This window comes from Gobio gobio (genome assembly GCF_949357685.1).
Source record: "Gobio gobio genome assembly, chromosome: 15".
Taxonomy (NCBI): Eukaryota; Metazoa; Chordata; class Actinopteri; order Cypriniformes; family Gobionidae; genus Gobio; species Gobio gobio.
Window position 1 is genome coordinate 41,759,441 of NC_137108.1, and position 18,488 is coordinate 41,777,928.

Consider the following 18,488-nt stretch of genomic DNA (forward strand, 5'->3'; position numbering starts at 1 on the left):
TAACCAATCGCACGGAAACGTCATTGCATTGCGCAGATTCTTCCCATCGTTTGATGCATTCTGTGCAGAGAATGAAAGCTACCCGATCAGATGTGATACAACCTCTGAAAACTAGAAACAAGCAGGTAGCAACCATTTGCATAATCTTCCATGGCAGCATTAAAGCACTACGTGATTTGAGATGGGGTCTTGGTAAAAACCTATTCTCGATATTGAGTTATAGGTAAATAAATAAGAGCAAACTCAACTCCGAGCGCATTAGGCGTGAACTCTCTTATCTCGGCTCACCGACCGTTAAAGCGAGGGTTTGCGGGGTTACGTATGCTCTTTGTTACCCAATTAGTTCACTGACGACCCCCGTGGTCTAATTTTTCTGTTTTGACAGGCTCGTACACCCTCGCCTAATGTGCTAGACCACCGGGACAGACGGCCAGACGCTGTCCAGACTTCTGCAGCCTCTATCAAGCGTTTCTATCTCACAAAAGGCTTCTGTGATAGCGCACCAGATGACCGCTGCAGAAAATCTGCGATTTTCACACTGAATACTTTCATTTAGTGCTGCTCCTCCATCTGGACTGGTTTGATGAGCGTTTGTGTGACAAAAGACGAGAGGAGACGGGGAACTCGGCTGTGGCCTCTTGTCTGTGAGTAAGTCAGGGCAAGAGAATCAAGCAGAACCGGGCATTAAGTTTAACGTTTGAGAACTCAAAAACACAAACTGTACTGGTGAACTGCTGATATAACAACTCATTTTCTAAAAGAGAGCCTAACTTGGCTCAAAGCTCATAACTAGACAATATATCACACGTTTATTCACTTGAAAGGCACTTTCAGAATCCATTGCCAAGACCGGCTTGTCGCACACTTCAAAATATGTGCATGTACGAGAAAGGACGGCCAACATCTCCTGGATTTCGCCACCAATTAACCATCTCCGCTTCACACGGTGGAATGTTGAATTCCAACAGGGGAATCGAGATTGCAAGTGAAAACTATTGTGGATTATCTCGGCTACTTTTCAAGGAAGTTGTTTCAGTGTCCCACAAGTGGAGTCTTGACAGTGACAGATGGCAAAGCAGCTGGCATCGCTCAAACTCTTCTCCCTTGTGCTAGATTTTCCCCCTCAGTGTTCGCCGTGGATTCTGCCGTGGCGTATTCCAACACCTTTGGCAAGACGTGGCGCAAACCGAGGGAGACAACACTGTGGACAAACTTATGTTGTTTCTTGCTAATTCAGATTTGAATGAGGTTATGCAAAATATCAAACTTCAGGGAGCTTTAGGCGGGCGTTAGTTTTTACTTCTTTACAGACTACAAAAAAAAAAAAACTTCCCGAAGCTAAACAACTGACGTCAATTCACATGTTAGCACTAGAAATTGCATTTGAAACTATTAAAATCTTGGCCCGCTGCTAGCAGGAATCAAATCAGCAACCTTTCAGACATAAACCCTGAGCCTTAACCACTACACCACAATCTACTTTACTGAAATAACTATCATGGTCTCCCCAACAGGCTTCTTAAAGGGATAGTTCACAACAAAATTAAAATTCTGCCATTAATTACCTCACCCTCATGCCTTTCCAAACCTGTAATACTTGTGTTCATCTTCAGAACAGAAATGAAGATCTTTTTGAAGAAATCTGAGAGCTTTCTGTACTCTCCATTGACAGCTACGCAACTACCACTTTGATGCTTCAAAAAAGTTAATCATAAAACTAATCCATATGTATTGAGTGGTTTAGTCAAAATTTTCTGAATAGACTCGACCGCTTTATATGACATTGATCAGTGAACATAAACAGAAGTTCAACCAAACCAGCTTGACGCACAAGAACAAACCCCATGGTTCTTGCGGTAGCTCAAACGTGATGCGTAAAACAAGAATGAACGTCATTGGTTCTCGTACGTCAAGCGAACATGCTTGAGCTTCTGTTTACCACAACTGATGTGTGAGTTGATGAATGTTTATATGTGAATAAAAGCCTAAATTTAATAGGGTTGGGTACCGAACTCAGTACTTTTAAGGGCACCGACCGAATTACGTTGATACTACCAAGTCACATTAAATTAATCGGTACCAAATTTCGTTACCTGAGAATGCGTCTGGTGATATAGACTAGTGTCTGTGAATATTAAACCGCAAAAAGACTATTTGAATATGAATCCTGCGTGTCTCTGTGTGAATGAATGGCGCAGACGAGCGGTTTAATTTACCTCACGCACGCACGTACGTACTGAATCTCGCGTGACGGTCACGTGTTTCTATCTCTGCTGTCTCATACAAGGAGTGAGGACAATATGAACGCACAAACGTCATCTCCAGAGCTGCTCAGAGTCACTTCTTGAGCATTTTACAGTTTTATTTGAAACTTGAAAAACTACCGTCATATCATAAACACACAGAGACTCAAAGGTCTTCACGGCAACCCGTCAAAATAAAAGTTCACTTTAACTTGACAAATATATTACTGTTGTACAGTAGAATTTAGATACGTCTCAATGTAATAATAATAATAAAAACACTAATGTAATAATAATAATAAATTATCAAAACTATTTTAAAAGTAATAAATCACAATTTTTATTCCATGCTTTAATTTGAACAGTATAAAGCTCAGTTGTGCAGTTGTGTTTTTTATTTAATTAAAAGATACATTAAATTAATGTTTTATGTCTTCATTTGATTACCAGAAAATACACAACAGAATTTGTGGGAAATCTTTTCATAGAAATGAAATTAAAAAAGAAAAAAAAATGAATATGGTTGTTTTAATGAATTCAGTTAATTAAAGGTGCACTATGTAAATTTTTTTCAGTTAAATATATCCAAAAAACACTAGGCCAGTGTTATATATTTTGTTCAGTTGAGTACTTACAATATCCCAAATGTTTCCAACTATTTGTAAATCGGGAGAAAATTGCTATTTTAACCAAGGAACCGGGACGTGTGAGGAAGTTGCCTGTCAATTGCGTCATATCTGCGTTATCCTCGGTTTCCGGTTTTATTTTGCAGAAACGCTTTACTCTTACGGCAGTGTGCAACAAGAGTCATAGCAGCCGCCGAGCAAACGCACAGAGTAACGTCATAACATCCTTTTCAACACTCAGATGTATCTAATATGATAAACAGCTGGGTTACCTCATACTCATGACCGGAAAAAGCGGAAGTGGCGCCGGCGACTGTGGCATAATAAAAGTCCCGCTGCTCGCGAGGCATGTATTGCGTTCATCTTATTAACAATCGCTTGAGCAGCCTTGCTCAGCTCCACAACACTTGGTCCTGCTCTGCTTCATCCTACAGTGACGTTAATAATCGCATCCATGAAAATGATTCCTGCCAAAGTCCTATCCCGATTCTTTTCCACCGGGTGTGAGGTGAAGACCACATGTCCCAAGATTCTGTACTCACACTTGGCGTCATCAAACTACGCCTTTGTTTTGAATAGGCGACTTCTGGTGGACGGAAAAGTTACATAGTGCACCTTTAAGTAGCTAGTAGCCTACTATTTACTGGTAAATATTACAGTATACAAACATCACAGACAATGGCAGACAGAGTCCAAGGCAGCTCTGGCATAATGTCAGTAACACTTCTATAAATGACTTACAGTTTTTTTTTTACACTTATTGATGTAAACATCCCTAAAGTACCGAAAAAAGGTACGTTGTGAACAGTACCCAACCCTAAAATTGTATCTATTCATCATATAAAGTGACAGAGTCTCTTCAGAAAATGTGGACTAAAAGCTCGATTCATATAGATTAGTTTTATGATCTCTTTATGAGCTTTTTGAAGCATCAAAGAAGTGGTATTTGTGTAGCTGTTAATGGAGGGACAGAAATCTCTCAGATTTCATCAAAAAGATCTTCATTTGTGTTCCGAAGATGAATGAAAGTCTTACGGGTTTGGAACATGAGGGTGAGAAATGAAGACAAAATTTTCATTTTTGGGTGAACTATCCCTTTAACTAGGAAAACCAGCTTTCATGCTCATCTACTGCTTTCATCAGCATCAAACCAACATTAACCAAGATGGAACTGAGATGATCTCAGTTCCTAGAAATATAGTATTTAAATATAAATCACTATACAGGTATATCACTCTAAAGTAGTGTAACTGTTTAAATATTTTAAAAATATTAAATAATGGCTAATGTTCAGTGTCAGCACTTCTTGGACTTAACATTTTTTTTAATTAAAAAACAATTAATTAATATTAGGCCATTTTTACAAGCATTGTTGTGTTGCTTCCTCCTGATAATATCACAGAGCATTTCTTCAAAATGCAGTCCAAGGTATCCAGTTTGTTGCACAGCGACTGAAAGGAAAGAGCCCTTGTCAAATGACGTCTATGTGGATGTATCATTCACAAACTTGACACCATGAATTGTGACACAGCGTTTAACGGTGTCTTCGCCCTGATTGTGCTAAACTATGTAGCCATCACTTCAGTCACAAAGCGGTAGCCGCTTATCGCTTTGCCTCCATATCTGTTTGCCTGTTTGGGACATGCAGTGATGAAGAGGAGAAGGGGGAAATGTCAGGTTCACTTGTAGATCAAGTCGAGCATGTATTATCTCAGCTCTAGTCATCTGTGGCCACGGCAGCCGCTGCCGCTGTGAGGAGAGAACACACACACACACCGTTTCCTGTCATAGAGCTGGAGAATGGCTGAGAGGATCCCTCAGAGAGAGAGAGAGAGAGAGAGAGAGAGAGAGAGAGAGAGAGAGAGAGAGAGAGAGAGAGAGAGAGAGAGAGAGAGAGAGAGAGAGAGAGAGAGAGAGAGAGAGAGAGAGAGAGAGAGAGAGGGAGGAAGAATAAATCCCAAACACTCCTCCACCGTGAGGTCGTGACCTCAGGTCCCCTGTATCCCCTTAGGCAGCACCAGTCCAACTGTGTGTTACAAAAGATTCATTAGGAGGGAGAGATCTAGGACAGGCTTCCCACTTGCTACACCTTTTGACTAATGAATTTCCATGTTTTTTCCATACATTTCCTAGTCGTTCATAAAATCCTGAATAAGTTTGAACTAACACACGCACAAACACATGCACGCACGCGTACACACACGCACGCACACACACACACACGCACGCACACACACACACACACATAGAGCTAAATATTTTATATCTAATAACTCAACATGAGTGTATTTATTTCTTCAATTTTAAAATGACCTGACATATCCAATTTTTTCATATCGTGGGAACCCCGTTTTCTTTTGGAATGCCGTCGTCTAAATTCTGTGGAGATATCTGTAGAATTTTGTAACATTTATATCACATTTTCTATGCTGATTTTGGGGGAAAATTTTTGGAAAGATACGTAAAGAATTCAGTTTTAAACTACAAAAATGTTTTGTCGGGTATGCTAAAAATGTATGAAAGTATTCTTAAAGCTGAAAGCATTATCAAATTAGCCATGGTGAGGAATGTAGAACTTTATGAATGACTACCATTTGACTTCTGTGGAGCTTTGTTCAGAATTTTGCAATTCAATATTATGATAATAGACCCTTTTCACAGACTGTGATGACGCGTTTTAACGGTCATCAATATCGTAAATTCTGCAACGTTTTTTGTATTTTCATTTAAAAAAAAAAATGTATGTACATTTATAACACTAATACTTTGTAATGTATTATTTTCGCATCAAATTACAAAAAAAATAAAAGTTACCGCTTTTGCAAGGGTGTTTCTACAGCGTCTATGGGAGCGATTGTAAAAATTAACATATTTCTCTCTTTTGACTGCCGTTATCAATCTCACTCTATTTTTTCCCTCTTTTTGAGAGTTGTAAAATCACTATTGTGGTGTTTTTCTTTTGCTATTTGAGCAAATGGGTACACATTTTTTTTTAATGTATTCTCTCATTCACAACTACAATAGTTAACCCAACTATGATGACTTCTGCTCTGAGAAACCCGGAAATGTGAAAAGGGTCTATCATCTGAATTCTGTCCAGATCTGAGGACATTCTTACATTGGAGTAAACCAAGCATTATAAAATTAGTCAAAATATCTCATAAATCAGAATTTAAAAAGTGGGGTATGTATAGACCTTTATGAATGACTCATTTGAATTCGATGGAACTTTAAGAATTTGGAAATTCAATATTATGATGAGTAAATTAAAACTTAGGGCCCCATCATAAACCCGGCGAAATGTGACGCCAGGCACAACGCAAGTGTTTTTTGCTAGTTTCAGCTCAACGCACTTTTATCATCCAGCACAACGTTGTTTAAATAGCAAATGCACTCGCCCACCTGTTCGCCCATGGGTGTGCTGGTCTGAAAACAAGGTGTGTTCAGGCTCATTGCTATTTTGAGGCAACTGAAATCGACTACGCCACTGACCAAGAAAAACCTGGCCTAAGCCAGTATTTTTTGTGTTATTTAAATGGCGAGTTAGCACACAAACATTTTTAAATATTCAAAATAAAAGGATTCCTCTCTGGAGAAGCGCTCATCCTTTCTGCTCGCAAATTCCGCCATGTAAATAGCAAATCCGCCATGGTGCAAGCACAACTGGCTTTTAAAGGGAATGGGAGACTCTGATTGGTTTATTGCACATTATGGCCAAAACACACACATGACTCATTAAGAGAATAGGGACAACCCTTTTAGACCATGCGCCTGGTGCGCTGACCATTTTTTCCGTTGTTAAACTAGCAAAAGTGTATTCGGACACCTGCGCCATTCACTTCAGAACATGCGCTCAGATAGTTAAAATAGAGCCCATAGTTTCATTTTATCAATATTCTTCTAACAGAACATAAATAAAAGTAAAAATGTATATGTTTCATACATTTCATATGAGGTTGAAACACATGAAATCTGCTCTTTTGTCACATTTTATGTGCTGATGGGGGAAACCTTTGGAGAATTATGCATAATTTCCTACTAAAATGTTTCATCAGATATGCTAAAAGTGTATTTCAACTAATATGGTTTTAAGTCGTGACTACATTTGATCACACCATAAAAGTATTATCAAAGCTGAAAGCATTATAAAATTAGTCAAAATATCCAATAAATGAATATTTAAGTGACGAAAGAGGTGTGTCAAACGTTATAAATGATTACTTGTGGAGCTGCAAAATAGTGTGATTAGTGTTTAATAGTCATTTATATCTGCTTAGTTTCATTTCACCACACTCAAACATTTCTGTATCATTACATCATACACATGTTCATCCTGATTTTACAGCGAATAACAGAACTTCCCCATCTAGCCATGAGCTTCAGTCACATCTAGATCAAATTCCTGCATATAATAACAGTGAAGTAAATATTCTTCAAAGAACCATCCTGATTGAATTTATTCCAAGCTTTTAGGTTATCGCTGAAAAGTACAAAAGCAGAAGCTCAGTGAAAGCCCCCGTGGCAGATTCATATCTAATCAATAGCATTTAGGCATGCTTTCACACGAAAACAAATCATTCTTTGTGTATTCCCCATTTATTTTGCCCGTGAAAAAACACATTTACTGATCTATTAATTTATTGGGTTTTCAAATGGACCACTGGTCATTTTAAAATGCACACAGCTTTAGAAGACGACACAAAGAGCGCATCACCTTGGACTGCAGCTTTTACTCATTTCATTCATGTGGCATTATGAACACAGTGATTTGAATATGAGAATGTACATTATGTTGGATACTAGCACCTTCAAACTCTGCAGCAGAGCACGTAATTGGTAAAGCTGCTGAAACAAAGACATGAATGCTGGACCTCATGTGTCTTTACTCCAGGGTATAATAACCCCTGATGCTTGGTTAGCAAGATTTATATTCATTAACAGGATCTATTCAAATAATTATGACTGATGATGAACGACTCTATAAAAAGAGACAAAACCGGACCTATTTACTTTCTTAATATACAAATCGGGTCCTATTGTACATATTTCAAAGAGAAGAAACTTTGTGTTTGTAACCCTTTCAACTTCAACCCCTGTCATCCTGCACTATATTTTCTCTAGTTTCATTCAAAAAATAAGTAAATATGCTACAGAAGCAAGATGGGTCATGAACACAGTTTCAAGTGAGTGCTGTTTGAATTTCTCTCTAATGCTGCATTCAAGTCAGGCCGGCACAGAGGAAAAGATAGAAAAATATTCATAGGGTGGCATGAGGACTATATGAGGGGTGGCAACACCAAAGCAAATGCCAATGCAAAGTTTTTTTGTGAATTTGTGGCTTGACATCAACATTTATGTTCATGAATATGTGAAAAAGTCTATGTGTATAGTAATCTATACTGTTTAAATGTATATTATGTATATGTAAACATCAACCGATTCCAAATGAATTCATTCACCCAAAAATTTTAATTCTGCCATCATTTACTCACCCTCAAGTTGTTACAAACCATACTGGAAGTCAATGGGGCCCATCAACTGTTTGGTTAGTGATATTCTTCTACTATCTTCTTTTGTGTTCAGTAGAAGAAAGAAACTCATACAGGTTTTGAACAACTTGAGGGTCAGAATTTTCATTTTTGGGTGAACTGTTCCTTTAAGAGGAACACAATCTTTTGAACGTATTAACAAAGAAAGAAATAGTCAAAATATAAAAGCAAGTTAATTAAGATTAGATTCTTATCTTTCTTCTCTGCTATTAGTTTCAGTGATCTCATTGATTTCATTTTTTTTCTCTCGTCAGAAGGCAAAAGGCCTATACCCATGATGAAAGTGGAGCGAACAATACGGAATCCCAGACATACCCTATCCTGACGGGATTAGATTTCTCAAAGGACCTCTCAGAGGACCTGAAAACTGAAATTTTTATTTTATATAATTCTGAGGTGGAAGTGCTTTTTCTTGAGTGGCAGATGCCACCCCAGTAGATTCGCCCCGTGTCGGAATGATTGGGAAAAGAGTGCACATGAACGTCACAACAACATCATAATTACCAGGAAACTCTGGATTTTGCATGCTAGAAGACACTATTGGATACTGGTTTATGAGGTGACATGCTTATGCAGCACAACTATTTCCCATCATTCTTTGTCACACCATATGATTTTCAAAAGAACTACACACCTAAAGAGCATTCAGTACACTTCAGTCGGTTGAATCAACGCTAAAAACAACTGTCTTCACTGGGAAATAAAAAAAGAAGGATGCACCTTTTGAATATCAAAATAAGTTCTGCCGGTCAAGAAACACGTCCGTTTCTGATAACAATATTTAATAAGTACTATTGCTCATACTAAAGGTTATACATTACTATTCAAACGTTTGTCAGTAGTCTTTTTGAAAGTCGTCTCATTAAGGCTGCATTTATTTAATCAGAAATACAACATAAAAGCAGTAATATTGTGAAATATTATTACAATCTAAAGTGCTTTCTGTTTGAATGTATTTTAAAATGTAATTTATTCCTGTGACGCAAAGCTGAAATTTCAGCATCATTACTGCAGTGTCACGTGATCCTTCAAAAATCATTATAATATGCTCAAGAAACATTTCTTATTATTATCAATGTTGAAAACAGTTGTGCTAATTCATTTCTTTGTTGAATCCATTATACAAAAGTTCAAAAGAACAGAATTTATGGGATACAGAAATCTTTTTGAACATAAATGTGTCTGCTGTCCCTTTTAAACAAAAGTGTCTAGTTTGTCCCGCATCATTACTACCTTTCTTAGCAATCTTGCAAATTTTTGCCTGGTGCTCTCAAAAAATAAACTTTCACTGTTGTTAGTTTCACTCAAGCATCACTGTTCACATTACTTAAAAACTCATGTAACTACATGAACTTAATTTAACTGATGTTTCTACTACATATGAGTATTGTCAGCTTTACTCAATAAGTGTTTGTTCAGTCAACTTAACAATGCTGAGTGAAAAATGTATGTTTACATAACTAACTGGGCACAGTGAATCCGTAGTTCCCAGCATGCTTTGCAAGGGACTGCATTAGGGGAGTAAATTTAGGGATTAAAGTGTTATTTTATGCGTTTATTAGTAAAGGGAAAGATGTTGTTAGCTTATGTTAAGTGCTTAATGTTCAGTTATGTTGGACATTTAGATGAGTTTCTGTAAAGTTTTTGAATTTTACCATAATGCAGAAGAGTGTTCATGTTTATAGGAGATTTTTCCAATGAATTATTTTTTGAGTGTGTTTTGTAGAGCAAATAGTTAATTGAATAAGGTAAATCAAGTCAATAAATGTGTTCACCTTGCGTAATAAACTTTTATAAATTGAACATAACATTATTAGGTAAACTGCACAAGTGCACATACAAATATTATGTAACAGTGATACATTCAAATGATTTGTATTTACTTGAATTTCTTTTGTTTATTCAACTGAATTGTTATTTGTCCAAATTACTCAATATTGTTGCGTGGAACCACTTGACGCTGCTTTTTTAAGTAAATCAAACAATTTTTTTTGCGTGTGGACAATAAACCCCATCCATTTACACTGAGCCATATATATAGCAAACAGAGTATCACAGAGACTTGAGTGTGGGCTCTTTGCTCATGCAAACACACATTTTCTTCATAAAATGTAGTTGTATGTTGATTTTACGTGCCCTGTCGCTTTCCCCCCTCAACCTCAACCTCAGCCAGATGCTAAAAGCTGAGCCATTTTCATTTCAGCAGTCCGAGACGTCGGCGGTCTCGTGACTTGTTAAAGCCTAGCAAAGTAATTGATGCATGCAATCGCAAATTGGTTCCCCGCCTAAACTTTGGGCCTATTATTTTATTAGCTAAAGCCACATTCGGCTTGCCAAAATAATTTGTGTGTCCAACAAGGAATTAAAATCCCGTTAACGCTCAGGAGCGGGCGACATTACAAACCGGGGAGATTTTCTCTCTGATAAATATAGCCTCAGATGTACATAAGATCTATAGGAACACAACGTGTCAAATATACAGTTGCACGAGTTCTCTAGCTTATGAGCAAATAAACCCCACTTGCATATATAATTAGATATAAGTGTAAATAATTGGTTATGCATGTGCCAACATGCGGATGATGTTTGTCTGTGTGCGTATGTGCGCGCTCCACTCTCAAGTCCCACTGATTCGTCTTTCCAGCCATGTTGAATCCTCTTTTCTTATCAGAGCAGTGCAGGCCTGCATCAGGCGCTCCTTGCTATGACAGAGGCTACAACAATAGGCATGCGATACTGCTGCTTAGCGCTGCGTTTCGGAGGGGAAACCTGCCACAGGCACAGATTAACAACACACACACACACACACACACACACACACACACACACACACACACACACACACACACACACACACACACACACACACACACACACACACACACACACACACACACACACACACACACACACACACACACACACACACACACACACACACACACACACACACACATTCGTTTTCTCTCCCTTTCAAACACACGCACCCACTCCCACAAAATAGATTGCAGCCACCAAAACAAAACATTTTTCCAAAGGCCCGGCTCTTGATTAATGAAGTAATGACAAGAAGAAAAATATAATTTCAGCATGAAAAAAATCCACTGCCACTTGTTCGAGTTTGGGATGAACAATAAACCTATAGGAGGAGGAAGAGGACAGCAAAGAGGAGGAGATAAAGCCGAATGATGGCTGGAATTATTCCTCCCGCTCATTCGATACACTGGTGCACGCTGAATTACAGCATAAAAACAATCCAGGAGCCCAACAGACACTGGTCACCCTTTGACGGCTGCAAATGAAGACAATAGCTTGTCATTTTCTGCAGCCGTGGACACTCCACCAATACAAACACAAGCTACATGCACCAAAAGAGTTTGACTGCTGGTTTAATGCTCATGACCGTTCATGAAACCTCCCTAGAGGAATCTGGATTGCTCAGAGGATGCCCTTTCATAGCTCAAAAGACTCCAGAGTTCTCTTAAAGGGAAAATCATCATTTACTCAAAAGAGGATATTTTGATGAAAGTTGGTTATCAAACAGTTGACTGTAGCCAATTGACTTCCATAGTAGGAAAAAAAGAAAACTATGGAAGTCGATGGCTACCATCAACTGTCTGGTTACCAAGATTCTTAAGCTGATATAAAATAAACTGAAATGCAAATAATATTGGTATAATATATAATCCGATGTTAAGTATATAAAGACTATATTTAATAAACTACATTTAAATAATTTATATTTAATAAACTATATACGTTATGTGAAAATGTTAGGACACCCTAACGGTTTTCTGTATCAGGATATCATCTAAAAAAATCATCTAGTGCTTGGCAGGTCTTAAAATGTGGAAAATAAAACCTCAGATGAACAACAACAAGATGTATAAACTATGGGTGACAAAGTTAGGACACCCTATCATTCAATTGCCTGTAGATCCACTTTTAGATCCACAATAACTTGAAGTAATCATTTTCTGCATGATTTATCAGTCTCTCACATCATTCTGGAGGAATTTTGGTCCACTCTTTACAACATTGCTTCAGTTTGTTGAGGTTTGTGGGCATTTGTTCATGCACAGCTCTTGCCACAGCATTTCAGTCAGGATGAGGTCTGGACTTCGACTGGGCCGTTACATCTCCTTCATTCTTTTCTTTTTCAGCCATTCTGTTGTAGATTTGCTGGTGATCTTTGAATCATTGTCCGGTTGCATGACCACATTTTGGCCAAGCTTTAGCTGTCGGACAGATAGTCTCACATTTGACTCTAGAATACTTTGGTTTACAGAGGAGTTCATGGTCGACTCAATGACTGTGAGGTGCCCAGGTCCCGTGGCTACAAAACAAGCCCAAAATCATCAGCCCTCCACCAGCGTGCTTGACTTTTGGTATGAGGTGTTCACCAAACTTGGGGCTGTGCATTATGGCCTTGTCTATTCAAAGGACATTGTTCTAGGAGTCTTATGGTCTGTGCATGCTTTGCAAACCTAAGCCGTGCTGCCATGTTTTATTTAGAGAGAAGAGGCTTTCTCCAGGCAACCCTTCCAAACATGCCATACTTGACCAATATTTTTATATTTGTACTGTCATGAACTTTAATATTTAACATGTTAACTGAGGCCTGTAGAGTGTGAGGTGTAGTTCTTGGGTTGTCTGCAATTTTTCTGAGCATTACACAGTCTGATCTTGGGGTGAATCTGCTGGGACGTCCACTCATGGGAAGATTTGTATCTGTCTGAAATGTTTCCACTTGTGAATAATCTTCCTCGCTGTAGAATGATGGACTTCAAATAGTTTGGAAATGGCCTTGTAACCCTTCGCAGATTGATGGCAGCAACAATCGCTTCTCTAAGATCATTGCTGATGTCTTTCCTCCTTGGCATTGTGTTAACACACACCTAAATGCTCCAGACCAGCAGACTGCCAAAACTTCTGCTCTCATAGAGGTGATCACACTTGCTGGTGAACAGTTAATCAAAGGCATTTGATTAGCAGTGCCTGACCATTACTTACCCTCTTAATTCCTATGTTAACAGTAAGGGTGTCCTAACTTTGTCACCCATGGCTTTTCCATCTTGACTTTATTTGTGCTAAACAAATAATGACATGGTGTGGTATGTCATGTGTTGTTGTTCATCTGATCATCTGAGTTTTTTTTCCCCAAATTAAGTCCTGCCAAGGACCAGATGACTTTTTTTTTTATTATGCCCCGATACAGAAAATAGCACCAAATTGAAAGAGCATAATTTCCCATGTTGAATTTCTTTGAATTTTCAATTCTGTCCTGTGATTACAAAATCTAATTCACTTCTTGTGGGGTGTGGCCAATTCAATTAATATTCATTCATTTAAAGGAAATTTCTTCAATTGTGAATTATGCACAACCCTGATATTCACTCACACATTAAATCAGAAAATATCATCCATTGACAAGGCTGTCGGTAAATGAAAATTGACAGAAAAAAGTAGAGGATACGGATCCTGCCTGGTTATCACTGCTTCCTAACAAAGCTTTTTAATTAGAGAAATGTTCATTCATTAGATGGACACTGAACTAAAAGCCATACTTAACTAACTGCCATCTTGGAAGGGGCCTGTAAATCTGTAGTTCATTATTAGGCTGTTTCCAAATCAATTATTAACACTTAAAATGGACACCGGGCAGTGAGAGGCGCAGAGCTATAGGCCAGAGCCCGGGTTGAGTCCAGGCCCGGTAATTACCGTGATGAAGACACCTGCTACTCAATAGCTTCGACCCAGACCGGCCGCCCGGCCCCCAGATGGCAGACATTTATGTCTGAGTGTCATTATTAATTTGTGTTAATTTGGTGGGGGTGGACAGGCTCGTCGCTCACCTGCACAGGGGCTGCTGGGTAATTGAGCTCTAATGGCCTGATTGATCGGCAGGAGAGGAGAGAGCTCGGGCGACTATCACTCAGACGCAGAGAGGAAGCGCTCTGTAGACACAGCAGTTCAAACATCCATCGGACACTGACACCACAATATATCATAAATCAATTTGCAAGTCATTTCGGTCACATTTCAAAGAACAACTCTGTTAAAGAAGCCTGTCTTGCCATTTTATTCCCCTCTTCAATCATTTCAATACCTACTTTATTTTCTGAACTGGTGTAGGAAATACAACAGAAAAATAGCGTCCATTTTTACACTAGATATGATTCACTGTTCAAATAGTGGAGTTCCGCTCCAGAGTGTTAAATCAATAACTGTGATCATAGTGAGAGGCGACTCACTGAGTCGTGAATCATTTGGGTGAATCGTTTGAACGGAACGAAGATGGTTGGCATCCAGTCTGGGGCATCTGATGAGTTTCATGTGTAGAGACTGCAGAGCGTGGCATCGTAAACTCCCAGAAGCCCTCCGGTCTCCACTGAATTCTCTGTACATCAGATGTGCCCTTTGCACTGATAAGCCCTCATCATGTGACCCTATCTCTGCCCCGCAGATGCCAAGATCTTCTGACTGCACTCTCTCACCCGCTCAGCTCAGGAGGGCTGTATTATTCCCTTCTAGAATGCTGGACGCTCCTGTCCTACTTCACCATATACAAGGGCGGACCAACAAGATTTTGTTTTCCATTCACTTTCATTCATACACATGTGAACACTAGAGTTTTGGGGATTTTCTTCATGCTAAAGAAAGCAAGATCTGAGTATTTGGGTGAAATAACTAAAATTTAAGACCTAATGCATGGATCCAATATACTGATACACATGCGGTTATTATCGGTCCACTTAAAGGGCTAGTCCTAGGGCTGGGCGGTATATCGAGTTTATTCGAAATATCGATATATAGAGCGCATTTGAAAAATAGTGGAGGGCGCAGAGTGCATGATCCAATTTGTCCTAAACATGATGCATACTTTATATTAAGGGCTTCAAAATAGCTGGTAAGATATAGTTAACGCGTATAGTTTAAATCAGCAGACGCTTCTGAAAAATACTTGTGCTGACTGACAGATAAATACTCGCGCTGTTTAATGCGTTTGAGATGTGGTGCTTTCCTCAGTGCTTAACTTACATTTCACAGGTATATTCTCCATCTTTAAATATGTTAGAAAGTCATGCAAATATTTCCATTTTGCTGTCGAGCCTTCTGCAAGTGAAGCTCCGCTAAAATTTAGACTTCTGTGAATGAGGGCCGCCAAACAGACGGAGCGCAATAGAATAAGAGCTCAATAATTCTGACTAAAATATACATTTTGGTCAAATATTTTTTGTTGGACAATAAATGTATCATATGTGGAATTTTAAATCTACAAGTAAGTAAATTTTTATGAAAGTGACCATTACAATGGGGTAATATAAAAATTTAAATTAGGCTATTATAATTAGTCTGTGCTTTTGTTTTTATTTTTAGTTGAATTTAAACTAAACTTTAAACTTTAGTGAATTAAACATTTTTTTTTTTAGATTGATAGAATAGAATACAGTAGAATGTTACAATGTTAGAATGTAATGTGATGTTTAACCCCCTTTTTGCACATAATATATTGCATGGCCTACATTTATTACATTCACTATATTTGTTTTCATAGCCTTCAATATCAATATTTTTAAATAAATACTTATTTTTCATCCAAATAGAGAACAGAGAAAATACCGATATATACCGTATATCGCCATTTAACCAAAAAATACTGATATATGATTTTTTGGGCCATATCACCCAGCCTTAGCTAGTCCTAGCCTGGTCTTACCAGACTCTCGTACATTTAATTTGTACAGAGAGAAGTCTGGCCACTCTCCATTGACAAGCGTAAACTTCCTTGAAGGTGGGTACTCTGTTGAAGTTTAAAACTATTGGATCTGCCCAGACGAATGTGATGTATATCATCTCAAACTAGTGCACGACATCAACGTCATCGTTCTCAGCCACTCCCTCTGTTCACTGATTGGACGGTTAAAATTTGACTGGAAAAAAACGGAGAATATACCGCAATCCCAGACGGAGTACTGAAGGAAAAGGAAAATTGAGCGGAAGTACGTAGGACGGCGGAGCCAGGCTAAGCTAGTCCACACAAACATGAACATCATTTACTCACTCTTGTGTTGTTCCAAACCTGTAATCACTTTTTTTCTTCCTTCTATGAAACACAAAAGATGACATTTTGAAGAATGTTGGAAACCAAGCAGGTTCAGTTCCCATTGACTTCCATTGTATTGACAAAAAATACGCTGAAAGTCAACGGGAATCGAAACTGTTTGGTTACATCATTCTTAATTTTTGGGTGGACTAACCTTTTAAGACATAACCCGATGAGACATACTCATCAAGATGGGCATTTTGACATAATTGTTGTGTATTTGACCGCTCAAGCGCAATAACCAGCAAAAGAGAAATGAATTCTGGATCGAATGCTGTCCGAGAGAAGTGGTTGTCCATTCATGTATGTTTCCTTATCGCTTTAACATGTCAATAACCTTAGCAGTCCTGTGCTGCATGAAATTATTTACATACTGCAATATGTAGGTACAATATATCAAAATCTCTATCGATACACACTTTATATCATCACCACAATATATATCGGCATACCACACAGCCCTACTTTTGACCAAATGACCACACAAAAGATTTGTACATCTTTTTTTTTCAATCATATCTTCATGTAATCACAGTACATGACATGAGCGGCGCATTAAAAGCTAGTGTGCCTGTTCCATCAGATGCTCTGAACCAATGCTGACCCGCCTCAGCATGCTGAAAACATCTAGACTACTAACATTTGACATTTTAGACATCACTTTTCAATTTAGCCAGTTGCATTCAAATCCATAAGCCAGCAGGGAAAATGACACCACTTTGGGTTCAGTCCACATCATATATCATAAATCATAAGTTCTGTTTTTTACCAAATCAGGCACTAAAGAGGGTGACACAGGTGCCATCACAGTGAATTGGAAATTCAACAGTGTTTAACCTCCTCTAAGGGTCAACATCCATGAAGACGGAGCTTTCTTTCTGAAGACATCACACTTCATTTCAACTTCAAGAGTTTTCATGCTCTTCTCTGACATGACATGTTTTAACCCTGCAGAACGCCACACAATGTTTGGTTTTCTTAAATCACTGCTGACAATGTTTTTCTCTATGATTTTAAAGGAATAATGCACACAAAATTGACTATCATTTACCAACTTTTACATTATTTACTTATGAACTAGTGAGTTTTTTTTTAGTTTTTTAGTGTAAACTACTGGTTATTTTTTTTATTAAATTTAAGCAAAAAGATACTCCAATTTGTGTGCACTTTCTAGGGTTGGTACAGAGGAAAATCAACTCAATAGAATGAGGCGGGGGGGGGGGGGGGGGGGGGTATTTAATAAAGTTATAAGTTATGCGTTAGAGTAATCCCCTAGAACGGAGCCTCAAAGTCCGAACTCCTCACGGACTTTTCCTTACGTTTTAACAGGATAAATATGAGATTCGTTACAATTTTTAATAACTATTGCTTAATTAATCCACATTCAAAATGGGATGTTGAATCCTAAAGGATTCCTCTTTCCGCCTGTGTAGTTAGGTCAATACTTTCTTCTTTTCTGTTCTTTCTTTAACGGATGACAGAACATAGTGACAACTTGGTCCTAACTGGAGATATTATATCAACCCAGAGTTTAGTAATAAAATATGCAGATTAAATGGTTAAAAACACAAAGGAGGTACTTCTGAGGTCAGTTTGATGCTAGAATGTTCAAGTAGCACTGGGTTATAATCTATATGCAACACAATTAACATCTGTTTATGTTCGGTAATCTTTCTCATATGTCAATATGCAAATGATGGACTTCAAGGAAAATAAGCTTCACCTCTAATAATGAACAGCTTCATGGACTGATTTACAAATACTGAGACTCTGTTAAAGGTGAAGTGTGTTTTCTGCACTAGCAGACAATTATTATTATTTTTTTAACGGGTAACTTTCACAAACCAATGCCACTGGTTCAACCAATGGTAGCTTAAATAAACAGATCTTTCTGTTTTAAACAAACCATTTAATTTAATTTGATGCATCCTTCTTCTTTAACCCTAGTCGATGTTTAACTGGA

At 38.2% G+C, this 18,488-nt stretch overlaps 1 protein-coding gene across 2 annotated transcripts in view; it reads right to left on the bottom strand.

The window, feature by feature from the left end:
* zfpm2a (zinc finger protein, FOG family member 2a) overlaps positions 1-18,488 on the bottom strand; it is a 213,637-nt gene that overhangs the window by 86,576 nt on the left and 108,573 nt on the right. The window lies entirely within an intron of this gene.